This window comes from Euprymna scolopes, chromosome 41, assembly GCF_053919585.1.
Source record: "Euprymna scolopes isolate OS-2025 chromosome 41, ASM5391958v1, whole genome shotgun sequence".
NCBI lineage: Eukaryota > Metazoa > Mollusca > Cephalopoda > Sepiida > Sepiolidae > Euprymna > Euprymna scolopes.
In genome coordinates this window covers 13,900,671-13,919,487 of record NC_136522.1, presented here as the reverse complement: position 1 = coordinate 13,919,487, position 18,817 = coordinate 13,900,671, and the positions used below count along the sequence as shown (strand labels likewise).

At 34.3% G+C, this 18,817-nt stretch overlaps 1 pseudogene; it reads left to right on the top strand.

Annotated features, from left to right (window-relative positions):
* The first annotated feature begins 18,052 nt into the window (after positions 1–18,052).
* Positions 18,053–18,169, top strand: LOC145266859 (5S ribosomal RNA; annotated as a pseudogene).
* Positions 18,170–18,817: the final 648 nt, after the last annotated feature.

Here is an 18,817-nt window from a genome sequence, read left to right as displayed (position 1 = left end):
CAAAGCTATTAGTTAGATTTCTTTCACAAAAACTACACTAGCTAACGTATTCCTCTTAGTTTATTTTACATTCATCTTATGTTTTTTTTTAAACTAGCCTGGGTGTCCGGCGTTGCCTGGGTGTTAGAAGGTGTGTGTTGAGCAAAAGGACAAAAAAAGTTGTAGTAGGTAGGCAGGCTCGAATCCGTACAGCGAAGGAGCAAAAGAACGTGAAAAAAGGTGTTTGCTGTTGCGTCCATCGCCAAACCGGAAGTGACGTAGGTTTAAATTAAGGCTAGGAAATCGAAAATAGGGGATGACTTTTGAAAATATTGACGAAAAAAAAAGACCCCTCCATGTAGATAAGTGCCCAGTTGAGGGGGAAAGAATTAATGTTTTTGATATTTGTCGGCCGAAGTGTCGAGCTTCAAACTGATACGAATCTCATGAAATCCGTCTCCCCTGTCGGCAGTTTTAGGCAAACATACAAACATACATACATACATTTAAACAGACAGGTAATATTTATATTATAGATGCTTAATGAGCCCATAGACGTGTCACATTGGTAGTGGTAACGTCACCAGCTTTGAATGCTACAGTTTCGTACTCAAATATTTTTTTTTTTTTGCTTTTGAAATCACGACTCTATAATAATTAGAGCTATGACAACAGCATATTCTTTTCATTGTTTTGACTCGCGAGTATATATCCTACACAGTTAGACTCAGTTAATCAACCGAGAACCACACCACTCTATATAAAAGCATATAAGATATCAACGGATACACACTAGAGAGTCAATGCAACGAAAAGAATATGCTGTCGTCCTAACCTTAATAATAATATACACCAAATCTGGACAAATTAAAATATAATACTTAAGCGTATTTTGCCCCCTCCCTCCCTCCCTCCTGCTAGTTATTTACTTATCATTTTTTAATTGGGAATTTTTACTGTTGGTAAGCTAATGTACTTATGCCGATTTCTCCAATTTTTCTTCATTTCATATAGCTAAATTTAAAAGTTAAGAACGTATATTAAATATTTTTACATACCCTGCTTATAAAAACAAAACAACCAGCAGGGTAGCCGACGTTTCCCGGGATTCAAAAGCTGTGTCGTCGGAAGAAATCTCCAGTTACTAGCTGACCGAACCATACTCATGACTGTATAGCAACATATTACTGCTTATGTAAGAACATATAAAGAGTATACCCTGCTCTAGTTCGGTATTGAGCACTCTTGTATTTACGTCGTTACATTTCATTCGTTACTTAACCCCTGGAAAACAATAATCTCAGATTATATATATATATATATATATATATATACTAGCAAAAGTACCCGTCGTTGACTGGGTTCAAAAACAGCCTACAGAAAATGGACTCTGATTTATGAAAGTATGAAAGGTTCTGAAAAGGAAGGGTTGTAAATTTGGGTTGAATTTGGGGGTATCAAAACCAAAGCAAAATATGATGAAAATAAAAATAAAATAGATAAACCCCATAATTTATTATACAATACCTGTTCACACTGAAACACTTATCACAATATTCTGTGGATCTATATTAAAAAACCTTGTTAAACTTTGTGACATATTTCCATTCTATGGAGGTCAGGTGCGAACGAACACCCAATAATTTTATTATACTATATTTCTTCAAACTGAAACATAATTATCAAAGTATACTTACGCAGATAGATATGAAAAGTCTTTGTTAAAGTTTGTGCCTATTTCCTTTCTATGGAGGCCAGGCGCGAACGCAGACCCCTTAATTTTATTGTACCATCCCTATTTAAGTTGAAACATACTTATCAAAGTATTATTATGTACATCTATATCAAAAACACTTGTAAACGTTTTTCTTTAATTTTAAAATTTTGTATTTCCATACTTTGTGGACAGGCGCGAATAAGAATTTTTATGCAAATGTAGGCGTTGTCGGGGTTTTTAATGAACCACCGTTCTGCCAGATCAAACATACCCATTTCTATGTATCGATACATCTATCATTATATGTAATCAGTTTTTTTTTTAAATGGTTTACAATATAGGAACCTATTCGTGACCACACACACACACACACACACACACACACACACACACACACACACACATTTAGCTTTATATTATATATATAGTAACAAATCAAAAGGACGTAGTGCTTACCTGAGATACGCAATGGTCCACTTCAATCTAATATATATGTTAAAGAGCATCTCTCCCCCCCCTCTCTGGCTTTCTTACTCTTTCTATTTTCTCTCTGTGTGTCTCTATTAGAGAATAGAGAAAGAGAGAGATTTTAAGACAAGAAAAAAAACAAAAAAAAAAAAACAAAACTATACAACACAATAAAATGTCTGGAAGAAAAAAAAAAGAGAAAGAACATTAGTAGAAAAAAAAAGAAATACAAATCAACACACACACAACGATGGTCCGTTAAAACACTAAGTAATAAGGAAAACTAATAGTAAAGAGAAAAAAAAAAGAAAAGAAAAGAAAAAAAAGTTCTGTGAGAAAAACAGTAGAATAACTTGGAAAAAAAAAAAAGCTATAACGAAAGACAAACTGATAAAATATTGTTAATTTTGAATTAAACAGCAAGTGTAAAACAGAAGGACAGAAAGAAAGAAAAAGAAAAAGGAAATAGAACATATGACTTGTTAGCTACAACGTGTGTGTCAGAAATGAGCCTGTCACCTTACTAAAAAAAAAACATGTCAATCACGAAAGGTTTGTTGTTAATAATAATTTTTGTTGCAATTTTGAACTGCGAAGCTTCATGTGCTTTTAGTGAAAAAACAATATGAACTGTTGATGAAAAGACAATGATCATGTCCTGTAAAATGATTTTTTTTTCTTTTTCGCTGATTGTGCGATTTTTTTCGTAGGAATTTTTTTTTGCTGACGTGGACAAAATTTTGTTGTTTGGATTTTATTTATTGCTAAGATGGGACTTTCTGAATGCTTATAGGATATTTTTGTATTTTTTTCATTTATTTTCTTTATGTAATTGATGTGTTCTAAAATGGTATTGTGCAGGATTTTCTTACTCTGTGACATGTATTTTTTTTTCGCAGAATGGGGAGGTGGAATCTTGCTTGTGGGGTCTATGGAAAGAAGGATTAATAAAAGAAAAAATGTGTTTTTAATTAATTAAATAGTAATAATAAAATAGGGAGAAAGAAATAAGATTTAAACAGTGTAATAAATGATTTAAAAAAAAAAAGTTTCGGAAGAGTCAAAGGTTCAGTCGGTATTAATTTCAATTTTCGAAAAGTAGAATAAATGTTCTATTCGACATGAGTGACCTTTTGACCACATAAGTAAGGTAAAAAAAAAAAAAAAAAAGGATAAATATAGGGTTAAATAAACTATATGAAGAAATGAAAGAAAAAAGTGGGGCGTGAATGGAATTTAATTTCTGTGGCAAGCATGTTAGAATTTTGGAGAGGTGTTGAATTACATGGGTAGTTATTAATTTCATTATTCTCGGGAAATGATTCGAATTTTATTTTTTTTTTATCGTGATTTCTGTTGATTTCGAGTAGAATCAACATGGAGCAAGTTTGAGTACTTCATGTGTGGAAATCCGATGTTTTCCGTGAAGCTATGTGTCTTCAAGGCAGGTTGCGCTTACCGACTTTGGAAAAAAAAAAAGAAAGTTTTTTCTGACATAGCAGTGAACGGAATGTATTCTGTCCAGCGTGAGCGGATCTAGTTGTAATCAACTTCAGGGAGCAAATGAAATGCCCTCTGACATGGTGTAAGGGGCAGAGGGGGTGCAATGGCTGACGTGGCCATTATGTTACGAATCGCTCAAGAGAAGATGAATGAAATATGTATGCAAGTACTTAGGAAAATAAAATAAAAGATATTGTGAATTAAAGGTACCAAAATTAAAAAAAAAACCATTCTGGGTGAATTTAATTGGTATTATTAAATTAAATTATTTTGGAATAGATTTGGTTGGTTTAGTTATATTTTAGGGACGTTTAGCGCGTAGTTGCATTTTTTTTCATGAGAATTACAAGGCGATTAGGCTGTAGAAAGCAGTTTTTTCTGTTGTTTTATTTTTTTTTTATAAGCCACGGTATTGTCACAAATTAGAAAATTTGGCAGGGGAAATACTATTTTAGAGTAATGAGAACCCTGTTAAAACAATACTAGTGGTTCCAGTGAGTTGGAAGATGCCACGTAGGCCCAAGCAACGGCAATAAGTCTTGTCCAACAAAAGTCTGGCGTGCGAGGTCGCTATAATTCCTCAGGGTACGGAGCGACTGGACAGTCGGTACCAAGCCTAATCACGGGGAGATAGAAGAAAGGGAAAGATGCAGATTACGTAAGGGACAAGATAGAGCCTTATTATTTTTTTATTTTTTTAGAGGAATGTGTGAGGGATATCTGGGTTGGAATCTTGGGACTTGCTGGGAATGCGGAAAAATCACAAAGGGAAAACTACTTAGTTAGAAATCGATGGCGCATTAGTTAGGGAGTGATGACTCCGTATCTTGTCGGGTTCCAGGAACTCAAACAGGCTCCGAGTGAATCAGTGTGAAGGCGTATCTTGACTTAGACCAACCAAGGGAGTTAGTAGAAGAGCTTTGTGAAGTCCCGAAGTAGTAGATTGAATAGAACAAAGCTCCAGTAATAGGACCACTCAGAGAAAGACGTCAGGGCATTACAGTAAAGGAAAAAAAAACTGGGACTTAGGCCTATGCTGAAAGTCGAGAACGCGAGTGGGATGGTTGGGTCGGTAGAGCATCAGACTTTTAATCTGAGGGTCTGGGGTTCGAGTCCCCATGCGATAAAGCTACCACCAACATGGAGCATCCGACGTTCTGGTCGTAATTGCGATATGCTGGCCCCATTTCGAAAAAGTGATCGAAAATGGAGTCTCCATTTGTTTGGCCAAGTGGTCCAAATAAAGAGCAGAGTCAGTGGAAAATATCCAACAATGCGACCGCCTAGACAAGATGTATATCTGCAAAGCTGTATCTTTGTCTAACTTGGAAGCAAGTTAATGTCTAGGAGGGACTTTTGAGAAGCAGCAGAAGGGTTGATAGTGTTGTAGAAGAGTACTGGTGCCTGATCTTTCTTGGAAAAGGGGTGAGTCCGGAAAGTGAAAAAATAAAGATGTACTTCGGACATAATTATTTTTTTTAGTTAGTTAGTTATTAAAAATGTATGGCTTGCCATACATTTTGATAAAAAAGGGGTGGAGGAATGTTAAAGAGCATCTCTCCCCCCCTCTCTGGCTTTCTTACTCTTTCTATTTTCTCTCTGTGTGTCTCTATTAGAGAATAGAGAAAGAGAGAGGGAGAGGGAGAGAGAGAGAGAGAGAGAGAGGTGAATAACGTGGACAGTGGACACGTTTGCAAAAGAAGGGTCAGCTGACCAGATGACGTGGTATCATGTGATGAGGTTAGCTGATTCTTTCTTGGAAGTTGGGTTTTCGGGTGTTGAATAAGACAGACGGCTTTTCAGCTGTCCCCCCCCCTGGGCTGGGGAGGACGCTGACGTGTATCATCAAACAAGCAAGGTTCACCTCCATTCTGTGTCGACCTTTGGAAGGTGAATAAAAACTATAAAACCATTTCATCGTCTTGGAGTGAATTCTTCACCCAACAGGCCAGCTCCCCTCCAAGAGACAATGAAAACCAGAGGAACAACCGACGACACATGAATAAAGGTATGTTAAGAAATACATGTACACAAACACACACCTACGAAGACATGAACAATAAGATTAGAAACTAGACGATCACGTACACGAATCTCCTTGACAAAATCTCCTTTATGACCCCCCCGAATATATAACATATATACCAGTATTTATATAGAGATGATTTAATCCCAACCAAATAAAAAAGCTCAATACAGAATAGAGACTAGAGATCATCATCATCATCATCATCATCATCATCATCATCATCATCATCATGATGACTGTTTGACAACCTTATAATTACTAATAAGCTAAGATTTTGTCACGCTTAAAACGTTACTCCCTGCCCTTGATATCGAATTGTAACATTTTGCAGGAAGATTTGTGTCAGTCTGTCTAGACAATTTCCGGTTAAACTTGCATGTTCTTACCTCTTTTTTTTTTAGGCTGACCTTAATTTTAAAAAATAATCTGAAACCGTATTTTCTAGTTAAGCCAACGATGGACGTTGTTTTTCAGTCCATTTTATTTCTCGAATCCACTCAACTGGATATCAACTTTTCTGTTGACTACTTCACTAGGTGTATCAGAAGCGGTCATTAAAAATGCGTGATAAGAACTTTAATAATTCAACTTATTATCTTTCTAAGCTTATAACTATTGAAAAATGTCATTCAAACCCTATTTTTTTTCAATTAAAGGGGCAAAGACCAAATTAAAAAAATAACAGGTAACATGATTTGCTATTAAGCAAATCAAAAAATAACAAAAACAAAAAATAACAAAATAAAAAAATAAAAATAAAAAAATTAAAAAATAACAAAAAAAATAACAAAAAAAAAATAAAATAAAATAAAAAATAACAAATAAAAAATAACGAAATAAAAATAACAGATAACATGATTTGCTATTAAGCAAATCATGCAATATTTCTTTTTTTAATCGGTTTTCTTTAAAAAAGATTTAAAGAACATCAACGAAATTTTACTTACTTCAATTATAATAAATATATATAAATTTTAAAAAATCACTTACCTATAAAATGTACTATTCAATGGGTACTTCCATTCTTCATTGTTAAGAATTTATCCATATTTATATTCTATATTCCATGTCTTTTTTAAATACAATACTTTTTAAGCAAGTATTAAAAAAAAACGCGCGATCAGATGTTTCTCACAGTTGAAATAAAGGGAGACAAATGTCTGCTTTTCTTTACGGTGAATCTTTGGTGGCGGTAAGCGTCACAATTAATGGCGTGTTGTAATCCAAAATTAGTATTTTTGGGCCACCGTATGTGAAAAATTAAACACATTCACATAATAGTTTTTTGCCGTTTAAAAACAAACCCAATCTACCAATATTTATATTCTTTTAATGAAATACATAAGTTTTTGATTATATATTTTACTAGCGGGGGGTACCCGGCGTTGCCCGAGTGTTTAGAGATGTGTGTGCTCGGGCGGGGGGTGTAAATGAAAACATAAGAATAAGCGTAGTAAATATTTAAAAAATTGTTAAAACTTAAAAAATCGAAAAAAAAACACCCAAAAAAACTAACGTAAGGCAAACGAACGATGTTAAATGTAAAAATCGGGAAAACAAAAAAAGAAAAGAAAACGCGAATGTGATGGAAAAATAAAACAGAATAACGAACATTAAAAGTCTTTAAAAAATCTGAAAAATAAAAATACAAAAAAACAAAATAAAAAAACACTGGCTTAAAAAACCCTGCTTCAATATTAAAATTTAAAAAATCGAAAAAAATATGGCATCTCACACCACGATTCGAAACCTTAAGATAATGACCCCCCTCTAAGCAACTGAGCTAAGAGGACGTCGACGAAATTGGATCGGTGTTTTTAATATTTAAAGTAAATCATGTTCCGACGTCATTTGCGCATGCGTAGAAGCGAACTTGTCATGAGAGGACGGATTTTGCTGACCCCTCCCTGTGGAAAACTGATGATTTTAGGTTTAAGAAATTAATGTTTTTGGCCAATTTTTCGATATTTGTCGGCCGAAGGTTGGAACTTTAAATTGATACCAATCTCGTGAAAATCCGTGACCCGTGTCGAAAGTTGTTGCGAGACATACAAACACACAGACATACATACAAACACACATTTTCGCTTTTATATATATAGATTAGCGAGGGGTACCCGGAGTTGCCTGTGTGTCTGGGGGGCGGTTAAAAAAAGTAAGTATGAGGATCGAACCCGAACCCTTGAGGCAAAGTTGTAAATTAAAGTGTGAAAAAAAATGCAATGTTAATCATTGCTCCACCACGAGATGCTAACGGAAACACGTTTGGATTTATTTAATTAGTTAGATTTAGCAAGTGCCCGTTTTAATGAGTTAATACGGTCAATTGCGGGATGGTATTCATTTACTGCTTAACGCTTTTTTTCCCACCCCCAAGATGTTATAGGAAAAAGACTAACCCACATGCGGCGAGCGACAAATATTGAATATTTATCTTCCCGAAATCGAGAAAATTAAATAGACAGGCGAGCTTCGTTGTTAACTGTGAGATATTACGATTTCTATGTTATATAAAATGTTTTTAAAAGTTGTTAAGCGAGCGACCGCTTCTCTGAAAGAAGCCTTTTGTAGACACACAGAAAAAGCGAACATACATACAAACATTTTCGCTTTTATATTCATAGAAGATTTCTACTTTATCGAGTGAATTATTTATAATATCTAAAAAAAGAAAACCTTGAATGAAATAGAAAAAATTGTCATCAACATCTGATATTTACTTGAGAGTTTAAGCATCACATGGGCTTTCACTAAAAAAAAGTCAATATGGTTTAAAAAAAAAAGGTTTTACACTTTGAACTTTACAGGTAAATTTCCAAAAACACTTCATTTTTTGTCTTGAATTAGAATATTTTATTTATTGATCTTTTATCTTTAATTTGTGATATATAAAACTTTGGGACGTAAATTTATTATTCAAATTTTAGTAGACATTTCAAAATGAGGAGGGAGGGTTGAATTAAAAAAAAAACGTTTGTCCAAAATATTATATTCGGTCTATTGGAAAGAGGATAAAATTTCACATAGATCCTGAAAATATCGTAAAAATTTAACCAATAGAAAATTTTGATAGATTTTTAAAGCTTATAAATTGAAAAAGAATTAACTCGTAAAATTCAATGGATTACGTAAAAACATGGCTGCATGAACGCATACAGGCACTTTGCAAACACTGTTTTTTTTTTTGAATAAAAAATAATATTTCTATTGATTTTTAAACAACTTTAATAGTTTATTTTGGAAGTATATTCCATAAAGAAAATAAACAACCCACTTTTAATTTTATTCGCAGTTTCGTGTTAGAGGTGTCGAAAATTCCCCCCGAATTCTGATACACCTACTACTGCAAAGAACAATTTCCATTGTTTAAGCTTCTTTGAAAACGTTCTAACCAGACTATTTATATTGCACTGGATTTAATTTTGGATTTTATTCTCTCTAAAGAATTATTTTCGCCTTTCGGATTACCTTTAGAGAATCTTCATGCAAGCTGAAATATTATGCGCGGTTTGTTATTACATTTTTTTTACATTTCCCACATTTTTTCCCTCGTTGTTTTTAATTTGTTTTGTAATTCATGAAATAATACATTGCGGTTTCACTTAATTCCATAACAAGCAAATTGCAACAAATATAATTTGCTGATTTTTTATGTCCTCTTATGAGAAGTATATCAAGAATAGCATTCTTTGAAACTCTGTGGAATAAGGACTTTGTAAATTGTTTTTTAGTCGAATAATACATTTTGATTGTAAATTTCAACTTTCAGTTTTAATTTTCTTTCTCTTATATATATATACATATATATATATATACATATATATATATATATATATATATATATATAAAGTGATGATTGTGTAGTTCCAACGAGAGAAAAATATATATCTAAAAGAGTGTAGCCATCAGCAATTGTGTGTTTTTCAGCCTTTTATCATATTTTTATTTTAAAATATTTTTATAACGCGTTTCAAGCTTTGTTTCGCTCTCTTCAGATATTTTCGTAAAAATGTTTTTTTTTAAATGAGAGTTTGAAATGTTATTTTTTACATCAATTGAACCAAAAGCCCCGATTTGAACTCAACTTTGACTAGACACTACCAACCTTACTGTTGGAGACAGAATGTCTGAGACCTCATCACTGAAAAACACATTTAGTATCAGCAGATGTAAAAATAACATTTCAAACTCTCATTTAAAAAAAAAAAAAACTTTTTACGAAAATATATCTGAAGATTACGAAACAAAACTTGAAACGCGTTATAAAAATATTTTTAAATAAAAATATGATAAAAGGCTGAAAAACACACGATTGTTGATGGCTACACTCTTATATATATATATATATATATATATATATATATATAGTCTTTGAAGTTTTTAACATTTGAAACTATACAAAAAATTATTTTTTATCATTCGTTAAAAAAACATCTAGTCAGTAAGTCATTTAATCACCTGCAATCACTGCATCAACTCTCTCAAATTTACTATACCAATTTTTTTATTTTTCAAGGGATCATCAGTTGTTTACCATGAAACACTGTTTCGGGGATTTAAAAACAAAACAGTGTATTACATCATGGCTCCCCAGCAGTGTTGATCAAACACCACCACCCTTAATCTTAGGAAGAAGACAAGTTACAAAAATTTTGATCCAATTTCCTATTCATAATTGCAAATACTAACCTTTTCATAGTATATGTATATATATATATATATATATATATATATATATATATATAGAGAGAGAGAGAGAGAGAGAGAGAGATGTGTAGAATTGATTTGGTTCATTGTAGTAAATACCTATTGGATTAGATTGCTATTTATCGTATAGATATTGAAGTACAAACTAAGGCGTTTTACATATTGTTGTATTCCTGTACTAATATTTTGTTCTAATATTTTTGCAACTACCAATGTTTACGATTGTCTGAAACCTCATTCGTTAAAATCGATTTCTTTGTATAGCACAGCCATTTGACCACACCGACCTTATCAGATAATTTAATGTCCTAAGTATATTAATATAATTTTGCACTATTGGCATTGTGCGTCACCATCGTCCTTGTTTGTTTTACAACAAGCAAATAACAGTAATATTAGCCTTTCTCTATCCACTCGATGCGTAACACGACCAAACACAGCTCCACTCCAAGCCGTCATCATTTCCCGCTGTTTTTTTTTTCTTTTCGATCTCTGGCTAATAAAATGTCAGCCATTTGTATTTGCTATATTTTCTACTTTTTTCGCTTATATTTGCTTGATAATTTGTCGTCTTTTGTTTTCGCGAAAGAGAAAATAACACCGCTTCATGACAATGATATCTGATTTAAGATTGGTCCAACCATGATGGGGGATTATCGATAATAGAGTGATCAGGAGTATTCTGTTTGGAAGTGTTTGTTGTTTTTGTATGCTAATATGTCTGTGGGTAATGGGAACAGTACGTTTATATATTGGCTGCTCTGGTCAAATTTAAGAATGGTCGAAAAAGATGATGAAAACGCAAGGGAAGTTGGAATGTAAATGATGGCGAGTTTATGAATGAGAGCCGGTAAAAGATGGCGGAAAAACGCAAAGAAAAATAAGCAAATGGGTGAGCATGGTTGAATTACAACGGGAATATGATGAAAAAGAAAATGAAGAAGAAGAAGATGAAGTAGAAGAAACGTAAAGAAAGTGGAACGTGATTGTATGAAAAAAAAAGAGGAAGAAGACGAGAAAGAAAAAAGAAAAAAAGGCTAAAGAAAGAAAAGGGAAGAGAGATGCAGATATCGTAGGAAACACAACAAGAAGAAAGAGAACGGAGGGGTAGAGTGTAAAATCGAGAAAATGATCACGTTAGAGAATGGGATAACGTCCGAGAGTACGTTCGAGAAGACGCACGTGGCGGGAGATAGATAAAAGATGACGGGGAGACGAGAAGAAAATGAAGTAGAAGAAAAGTAAAGAAACAAAAGTGGAACGTGATAGTGATATTAATTGGTAAACTTGATGCAGATGTGACTGGAAAATCTTGGAATGGTTACACAATGTTCGTTAGAAGGTGATTAACACATGACCTTTTCAGCGTTGAAAGATGACACATGACAACAGTTATACTAAATCACAAAGATGATTCTTTATTTCATTTGACCGGTGGAATGCTGATGACGTCAGGAATTCAAATTTTGATCTACATAGTTAATCTTCTACTCTTCGCTTCCAATGGGTCAGCTGGCCACTAACTGCCAACTGACTGACTCTCATCTCTCTCTCTCTCTTTCTCTCTCTCTCTCTCTCTCTGACTTACTAGCAGACTGACTCTGACTGTCAGAAATTCTAACCCATAGAACTATACAATTACTAGAAGATGTACCGGCGTTGCTCGGTATTAAACGTAACGTTAAATTCATTCATTTAAAAAAAAAACGGAGTAAATTTTTTTTTTTTAAATGAAAGAAACTGAGACATGTGCATGCGAATAATATGCTATTTTTTAAACAGTTAACTTCTTCTACGTAAAAACAATATACTGGAGTTGAGATCGAAATTAAAACCTAAAAACAGTCAGTCAAGTACGATAACCAAAAGCGAAGAACAGTGGAATAGAAGAAAATGAGGAAAAATCGACAAACAGGTAAACATTTATTTATTATATAATTGCAATTCATTATTGAGATGAGTATTATTTATTAATTGCGGACTTTTATCCTCATCTTTCTACGATGTTGTTTCACGATGTTTCGGCCAACTATTACTTTGGCCTTCGTCAGGTGGTAATCGCGACGGTATAAGAACTCCGAATCTCCTAACTGCATTCTCAGCCATCCATAGCTGTTGTCGTCTCACCACGTTTTCGGCCAAGTAATCTTCTGGTCGGCTTTGCGTAGGATTGAAACCGTTATCTTCAGTGGATAGAGACGTTGAATCTCTACGGTTCCAGGTGAGAATTGCCTGAAGAAAGCAGTTTCAAATGACGGGGAAACGAGAAGAAAATAAAGTCCAGAATGGAACAAGCAGAATATTATATAGATTTATCCAAGAACCCCTGAGAATTGAGAGTTACATTTCTCTGATTCTTGATATCTGTAATGCAACTCGGCTTTATTTCTGTTTTAACAAAAAGCATTTATTACGTTTTACTTTCTAAACAATGCCTGCTGCTTGGTTGTATTTTTTTAATTATTGTTCATTTCGTATGCTATGAGATTAACAAAACCCTGCCGTCTCGACACCAGCTTAAAATATCTCGCCGCCACCACGCGGCCACACGTCTATCTCACTCAATGTCGTTTTTTTCCTGCTCCTCGCCACGTGGTGCATTTTTCTCTCGCCGCATACGAATAAAAAAACAAACAAAAAAAGCGTCCGATCGTTTCTTTTGTTCAACTACGTGCAGTATTTTCCTCTGATTTTCTTGTGACGCAAGCTCGCTTGCACTTGCTAATTTGCATACGTGTTTAAACGGCTTTTGCTGCTTATATTTTCTCATCTGCGCCCATACCCGCTCTATTAGATATTAAAAGTCCTTACACGTATACAGTTTTACTTATTTTTATTGATCTTAATCCGTTTTTTTTTTCGTTGTTGCACCGAGTCTACAGACATCTCACATTCTTTCGTTTATATTACACGTTAAAATTCTTGCCCTAAAAAAATACTACGTCTGTATTATAAACCTTTATTGAAAACATCAATCCAGATAACTTGATTATGTAGTAGAGCTTACATCTATTCAATGTAGCCGCTTTTAGCCTCAATCATCCCTTAGATACGGGTCCGGAACTGGGGAACTGCCTTTTCCACAGGCTCAGCGAATACTCGGTGGATGGCGGCGATCAGGCTGGCTTTGGTGTTGTTGGAGGTCATGTGGATGATATTTTTGACGTATGAATAAACGAAGTAGTCAAGTGGATTTAATTCGGTAGAGGGGCAGTGAGAGAAGGGTAAAAAGTAGTAGCACTTCTTTTGAAACCAAGGCTGGGTATCTTTGAACTTGGGGTTGGTTGCGATTCTTGCTGCTACACCCAGGGTGTACCAGCGACCACCTGATTGCACCTGCGACGCATTTTAATTGTCCCTGCGATGCATTTTGAGGGTGCTGGCAATGGTCCTGGTGTCATTTGGATCGGTAGAGAGCATGAGTTGTACAGCGGCGCATCTCTGCTCGTGCTCGTTGAACATTGTGTCACTTTCAGCTTTTGAGATTCGTATACATCTGGCTAACTAGTAGATGGTATCCAACACAAAAAAAAAGAAAAAGGAACCGATTTTCATGAAACAGCAATGGAATCACGTCGTCTTTTCTAGGGCGATAATTTTATCGTTTGACCCTGTAAATGGCGAAACTATAGGAGAAGGAGATAAAAACAGAGAAAATAATATGTTATCATGAAAAATTACATAGCGGTGATCCACATTCAATGCAGACTACTGTCGGGTTTTCCTATAATTTATAATATATCATTTTTTACAAGGGAGTCACAACGTATCAAGGCCTGAAGGCTACTCGAGGATAACATTTAATGTGTACTTTGGTCACTGATACAACAACATAGCGATCGTTAATGGTGGAACTCAGGTAACATTTGATTATTTAAGGGGACGGCTCAGCAAGAATTTGTTTACATTGGACTTAAATACGACACTGCTGCAGTCAAGTTGAAAAGCAAGCTAGTGGCACAGAGTTTCACAGGTTAGGGTTAGGGTTAGGTGTGCAGTTCTAGGAAGAAAAGCTTTGTTGCGTTTACATTTATGCAAGGATAGAGAGTGGATCAATTGTTGAGAAGATTTGCAGATCGAGGGGTCATTTTTTGTAAAAGTTTAGCAGGGAGGGACCGTAGATTGAAGCTCAGACGAGCACTTACCATGAGAATAACGTTAGAACAGAACCATGATAGCAACGTGTTTTCTGTGAAAGGAGAGAGGGGGGGGGGTCAAGCAAAGACTAAAAGGGCATCGTCTACTAAGTTTCGAAGACGGTTAGGACGGTCAAGACAGGGTGTTCTATGTAGCTTCTCCTCAAACTTGGCAACCGTAATCTATTTGTGGACGTATTTGCCGCTTATACATGTAAAATATTGCGTAAAGAATGAGATGCTTAGTACAGCTGTACAATTTTTTCCCAGCGACCTTGGCAATTTACTGCAGTACACTCATTTCTGGTAAGGAGTGAAGGTCGCTCCCATAATACTTTCAAAGCAGGGCCATTCTTTTAGCTAGAGCCATTCATATCTATTGGAATTTATTTTTACATAGGAGTCACCACTTATCAAGGCCCGGTCGCCACTCGAGGATAATGGTTCTTGAGTGTACAGTAATCAATGGGATAATATCGTAGTAATCGTTAGTAATGGACATTTGGTAGACTGGGTTACTTAAGGGAGCGGTTCACCAAGAATTTGTTTATGTTGGACTTGAAGACAAGCAAGTTGTAGTCAGCTGGCAATATTCTACAGCCGTGGAGTGCTAAGAAAGAAGCTTTGTTCGTGGAATCTACGTTTTGACTTAGGCACCGTAAAAAGGTATTATTTATTGTATTGTATATTTTTTCCAGACTCTGTAGATTCAATATATTCTATAATTCTTGGAAATATAAATATTGATAACTGAAGAAAAACTTTATTAAATCACCTTTGAATGCATCGATTCGGGTTTTAAAATGATTAAATAAAAAGATAAGAAATGTAAAATTCTATCTTATCTGGAAAACCGTCAATTTTTTTGGATAATTTTCTGTCCATTTCTATCGGAAAAAAGCCCAATTGTAATTGCAAAAAAAATCTGAGTCAATCAAAGAATCCATAATTCATTCCAAGGTCTGTAAATATCTCAATCGATCCTCGTATAATTGATTGTTTGCCATCAGCGTACATGGGAAATTCAATTTCAAATATCTGAAATATAGAAACTGCCCTAGGAAAAGCAGACGAAATGGCTAGATAGGTATGTGAGAATAATAATTAAGTCGTCAATTTACAAAGATAGAGTATTTAAAAAAAATTAAAAGAAAAAAAATTGTATTCCATTTCCCGATCCAAAAGAAATAATTATCTGATTCTCTTAATAAGAGTTTATATATATATATATATATATATATATATATATATATATATATATATATATATATATATATATATATATATATATAATAGCGGGCGGACGGGCGGCTTTGTCCGGTCATAAAATATCATATTTAAGCGTATTTTAATTTTTCCAGATTTCGCATATATTATTATAACAGAATCGTGATTTCAAAAGTAAAATTAAAAAAAAAACAGGGTTCCATCAGCTGAAATTGAAACCAAACACTAAAACATTCAAACACTAAAGCATTCAAAGCTGGTAATGTTAGCGTTGTATCAACGTGACACGAATATGAACTGAATTAGATTAAACTAAGATATATATACAAAATGTATAACGATTTTTCAATTTTGACTCCTTTTTAAACCCATTATAAACTATGTTAACAAGCTAAAGACCCATAAAAGAACGATCCATAAAAATCCAATCGTTTAGGGTCCCCTTGCGCCGTTCGGCGACTTTTAGCTTCGGGAGAGATAGAGACAGACAGACAGACATAAGGCTTTTCCATATTATAACACACACACACACACACACACGCACACACACACACACACACACACACATATATATATATATATATATATATATATGATGAAAATAATGGAAATATTATTCCCACAAAATGGAGAAATAAAAAGGAACAAACCGAATTATGTGTTCATCAACGTTTCGTCTTTATTTCGAGACTTCAACCAGAGGAAGTCTCGAAATAAAGACGAAACGTTGATGAACACATAATACCTTTGTTCCTTTTTATGTCTCTCTCTCTCTCTCTCTCTCTCTCTCTCTCTATATATATATATATATATATATATATATATATACACCAATCCTCAAACGAAAAGAAAAGGAAAAGAAAACCACAACATTTGCTCCTGACGACAATCGGATGCCCGATAGAAAACGCTTGAGAAAAATATGGCCGATCAACAACTTCTGACCGTCATTCTATATAATATGCCTGCAGAAATTATAAAAGACCGCTCGGCAAATAGAAAACATATCCAACAAGATCGGAAAAAGAAATAACTCTCTCGTGTTCAATCAAACGTGTTTAAATAACGACTCCCTTCTCATATATATATATATATATATATATATATATATATATATATATATATATATATATATATATATATATATATATATATATATATATATATATATATATATATATTGGTTTGGAAATGGAATAAAAAAATTTTCCAAGAATTATTTCAAAAATATCCTATCTTTGTACGTTGACGATTTAATTATTATTCTCACATACATATCTAGGCAATTTTACTTCTCCCGTGGCAGCTCTATATTTCAAATATTTCAAATTGAATCTACGATATATGCTGATGGCAAACAATCAATTATACGATGATCGATTGAGATATTTGCTGACTTGTTTAGAATTCATTATGAATTCATTGATTGACTCAGAATTATTCAGTTACAATTGAGCTTTTTTCCGACAGAAATGGGCGGGAAATTATAAAAAAAAATGGACACTTTTCCAAACGGACTTTTAAAACATGTTTCTTACATATGCACACACACACGCACACATGCACAGACCCCCTCCACACACACACACACACACACACACACATATATATATATATATATGTATGTGTGTGTGTATGTGTGTGTTTAACAGTTACATAATCGACATAAGTCCAGTACAAACAGACAAACGTTTATAGAAGCTAGAAATAATTGTAAATAAGGATTAGCGACAGCTACGAGAGAATACACCAAAAACACAAGAAAACGCATCGAAGCACAGAAATTAGGAACCCGTGCGTTCTGGAAAATCTACAACGGTGTGGTAATTAATGGGCGAGCAACAATTCCTCCACTGACCAATAATAATGAGGTTGTTTGCACGGTAAACAAGAAGGCTAACATACTTGTCAGTCAGTTTGCCTCAAAACTCCATATTAGACCCAGCAAACAACTGCCTCTCTGACTTCCGATTGCGGACAGACGCCACACTGGATGATCTGAAAATCATCCCTTCATAGATGCATGATATTATTAAAAACTTAGACACGTTAAAAAATTTAAAAAAATTGCTCCGCTGAAGTTTATCCCAAGTCCTCTCCAAACTATACAACACATGCCTTAACGAATCCTGCTTTCCTGACTGCTTGAAAACTGCTTCTGTGATACCAATTTATAAGAATTCTTGCAAAAGAACTAACCCATTTAATTATCTCCCCATTAGCCTCCGTCCACTGTTCGCCAAAATATTTAAGTCTATAATCAACCAGGCTCTAGTCTACCTCCTTATATACGGCATAATCGCGTTGACACACCGGTTCTCGTCAGATCGCCGAAGTTAAGCAACGTTGAGCCTGGTTAGTACGAAATGGGTGACCATTTAGGAATTCTAGGCGCTGTATGTGCTCTTTGCTTATCTCGGCATTTGTTTCCAGTCGTCCTGTAAATACACTTTACTTGCCACTGATATTTAATAATGTCGACTCAGAAGAGGTGTGGTTGGAGATTGCGCACCTCCTACCACAAAAAACAATCACGCGCAAGCACCCCTACGTGAATATCCATAGTCTGTCAAAGAGTGAAGGAGCCTTTGTTGTAGTCCACCCCCTTACAGCTGCTGAACTTCTGACTGACCTACAATATATATTTATTAATGAGTTCAATTTACGATAAAAGAAGATACCATTTAAAATCGCCGTAAATCATTTCTTCGTTTGCATATCTTAAACTAAACATCGATCAGAAGTGATTTTTTTCATCACCAAGCCAAAATATCAGCTGACATGTAATATTGTAAAGAAACACAAACGAAATTTGATGAACGACATTATCATTATTATTTTTTAATTGTTTTTTTTTTTTCGAATTATTCCTCAAATTATTCAGTCAAATTATTCGGTCAAATTACTCCTCGTAATATACAATATTCAATAGAAGATTGATTATATACGAATATATACGCAATCGACATAAATTAGAATATCATGTTTAAGCGTATTGCACGACTGGGCAACGCTGGGGGTTCAGCTAGTTGTGTTTATAAAAGTAAAAAT